Source organism: Triticum dicoccoides, chromosome 4B, assembly GCF_002162155.2.
Source record: "Triticum dicoccoides isolate Atlit2015 ecotype Zavitan chromosome 4B, WEW_v2.0, whole genome shotgun sequence".
NCBI classification, from domain to species: domain Eukaryota; kingdom Viridiplantae; phylum Streptophyta; class Magnoliopsida; order Poales; family Poaceae; genus Triticum; species Triticum dicoccoides.
Genome location: NC_041387.1, coordinates 193,071,460 through 193,075,223, shown reverse-complemented (window position 1 = coordinate 193,075,223; position 3,764 = coordinate 193,071,460).

Sequence of the window (3,764 nt, the reverse complement as noted above, 5' to 3'; positions counted from 1 at the left end):
TCTGATTCCCCATTCGTACTTTGTGGGCGCAAAAACTACCTCTCCACCACCCGCGAAACCCCGGCGTCCTTTGTCCGCCACCCCATCCCACCCATCAACTGCCGCCCTCCTCCATCATGCCGGAGCCGATACTCCGACATAGTCGTCCACCGCAACCGCAACCACAACGCCCTCTATGGCTAGTAATTGAAGCCGAGGCCGAGCCGTCCGTACTTGAGCCAGTTCAACCACGCCCTCCTGTGCCTCACCGCTGCCGCTCCAACTTCGCCACCGTCCACCGCACTGGAGCAGTTGCTGCTACACCGTCCTTTGCTGCCTCGGATCTGCTTCCCCTCCGCCGATATATGGCCACGACAACACAGTCAATAATTTGACCATCGGTTTGTCCAAGGATCCATGGCTCTCCAAAACATCGGTTCCCCCGGGAGAAAAAAGAAGATTGCCGCAACATATGGAGGAGACCACACTGGCAACCAATAAATGTACTCCTCTTCCCTTATTCGTGCAAATCTTATGTGTCTGCTTGCACGGTATTCATCCCACAGAAGACTCTAGTTGACCGCTTCTTCTTGATACTAGATGTTCCTAGTAACTCGCGATGCACAAGGTTTCTCCTCATATACTATTTCACCTTAGCTAGAGGTCCGTCGCCCCCCTGAATTTCAATTTCTGGTCAATTGATTCCCAATTAACGGAAGCATTCCCTGGCGTAACAGGCGCTAGTACGCCTATTACGCAGGGGAAGGAGTGCCTCAGTGTTTAACTTTGGGGCGTGTGGGGCTTAGAGCTACTAGCTCCTGATCTGGACGTCGACCGGGATTAAAGGGATGTCCTGGGGGCGCTGCCAAGCATGGTGGTGGTATGAGGTCGAGGGGAGGGCGGGGCGGCAGGGGTCTGGGCCGGTGGTCGATGGCGGTTCGAGAAAGGTCGTCAACAGTGACTGGCGGGAGGTGTACGAAGTCCATCTGATCGTTCCTTATAGATCGGACAGTTCATTAAAAAATCGACTAACATATTTATTTTCAGTCGACTGTTATCTTGATATGACCAGATGTGGTGGTGTGCTGGAGGAGTACCTGCATTTCCTGTGCTCATATATTACAAAATCATACGGAGTAGAATCTAATTTTGTTTGCCATGAAATGTTGTAGAGCTATCATATGTCTCCTATCATTTATTTTTCAGCCACCTGCTATCTGCTACTTTCACAGTGCACTAGTTTTGCACACACTTCACCCATACTCTCACTATTGTGTTTTTATGCAAGGGTCTTTCAGAGTCTGCCTCGAGAGAAGCAACAAAGAAAAGAGAGAAGTCGTGCCAGCTTTCTTCTCGGGTAGGCACGACACTTTACAGCGCTATAAAGGGTGCAGTGTTAGCAGATAGAGGTGGTAAACGTAGCTCTGGAGTTGATGACCTCGCCCGCAATGAACCACCATCCCAGGTGCTTGCTTTAACTTCACGGTGTCATATGTGGTTGCCTGTTCCGTATGGTGTCTAGCTTGTATTCGAAAGGCCGAATTCGGTCTTTATTAAGATAAGGAAAGATATTTTTTACATGAACCACCATCCCGTGAGAACCAGAAGACAAATAGCTAGTCAGGGCACTGGCCGAGCCAGTGACAAGCCCAGCAAAGACAGGCATCACCTGGAAGCCAACTAAAAAGCCGCGATGGTGGCGAAGCAGCCCGCCTCCCACCAGGCTCTCAGGTCCTAGATGATCATGCTCACCACTCTAGCCGGATGTCTAGCTTGTATTGCTTCCAATTTGGTTAAATTGCATCTGCTTAGCTTACACACTATACCTTTGAATATGACATGCCTTTCTGTTTTTGGTACATACTAGTACATCTGTGTATTAACCATGTTCTTACATCAAACTAATGTTCTTGTGTTTCCCTCATCAATCACTTATGATGAGGCAGTCAGGCAAGTGGACTACTCCTCATTTAAAGAATGCAGCGTCAGCCTCCCAACATGATTCTCAAGAAACAGCAAGGCTAGATGAAGATAGTGAACGTAGCTCTATAGTTGATTACCGCATTTCCCCTACACTAGCATCGCAGGTGCTTGCTCTAACTTGGCAACGTGATATGTGGTTGCATGTTGCATATGGTGTCTAGATTGTAATTCTGCCAATCTGGTTAAATTGCATGTGCTATTCTGCTTAGCTTATACATTATACCTGTTAATGTGACATGCCTTCCTGTATTTAGTACATAGTGAATTTGTCTATTAAGCATGTCCTTACATAAAACTATTGTTTTTTTGTATCCCACATCAATCAATATGACGAGACACCTTTAGTATATGCAGTGCGATATTAGTTGCATCTTTCGTATGATTTATAGCATGTGCTGCTTCTAATTTGTTGAAATTCCATTTATGATGGGACGCTTTTAACTTGGCAGAGTCATATTGGTTGCATCTTTCATGTGGTGTCTAGCTTGCATTGCTTCTTATATGTTGGAATAGTTTCTGCTTAGTTTACACAAACAGTTGTGAACATGCCATGTCGTCCTGTTTTTCGTACATATTCCATCCTAGTATCATGTGTTTGCCTTAGATCAAAGTAGTGATTGTCAGTATCATGCATGAATGAGTTCTGAAGAGAGAATTTTATTGCTTTTTCTTGTCGGTTTTACTTGACAATTCAAAATCAATGAAGTGGAAGGAAGTTAGCAAGGCAGCGGATAAAGGTGCTCCTTCCAAACGGAGGGCCTCTACAGTTTCTACTCCTCCATCCCCCCAAGATGATTTCCAAGACAACACATGCATAGACACTCAATGTAGTTGTGTTTATGATGAGCACGTCTCCCCTAGTGCACCATCACCAGTGCTCCCTCTAACTTGGCACTGTTATATGTGGTTGCGTGTTATGTGTGATATCTAGCTTGTATTGCTTCTAATTTTGTTGAATTCCATCTGCTTACTTTACACATTATACTTGAATAAGACACGTGTTCCTATTTCTAGAACATTCAATATCTGTCTATCATACCATGTTATTACATAAAATTAGTACTGTTGTGTAACCTGCAACAATCACTTATCATAAGACATGTGTGACTTCGGAGTGTGATATAGGTTACATCTCGCATTCTTTTCTCGCTTGTACTACTAATTTGTTAAAATGACACTTATGACGAGACAATTTTAACTTGGTAGAGTGATATTCGTTGCATCTTTCATATGGTGTCTAGTGTTCATTGCTTCTAATTTATTGAAATGCCTTCTCCTTAGTTTACACATCATAAGCTGTGAATATGCAATGCTGTGAATATGCAATGGCACTAATGACGAGAGACCTCTAACTTGGTAGTGTGATGTTGTTTGCATCTTGCATATGATTGATTTCTTGTACTGCTTCGCATTTGTTTAAATGCCATTTATGATGAGACACTGTTAACTTGGCAGAGCGATATTTGTAGCATCTTTCATATGGTGTCTACCTTCCATTGCATTGCTTCTAATTTAGTGAAATGTCTTCTGCTTAGTCTACACACCATAGTTCTGGTTATCTCTTCCGTCTTGTTTTTCGTACATATTACATCGTCCTATCATGTGGTTGTCTAACATCAAAGTTTAGTTCGTCTGCATCACGCATCAATTTGTTCTGAAGAACTAAATTGTTATTCGTTTTTCTTATCGACTTGACTTAACATGGCATAGAGAAAGAGTAAGAAACATAGAATGGGAGGGAATGGGAAGCAGATGAATCCTGCAGATTCTGCTGGTACTGATGGTGCAATAGAAGGTCAAAG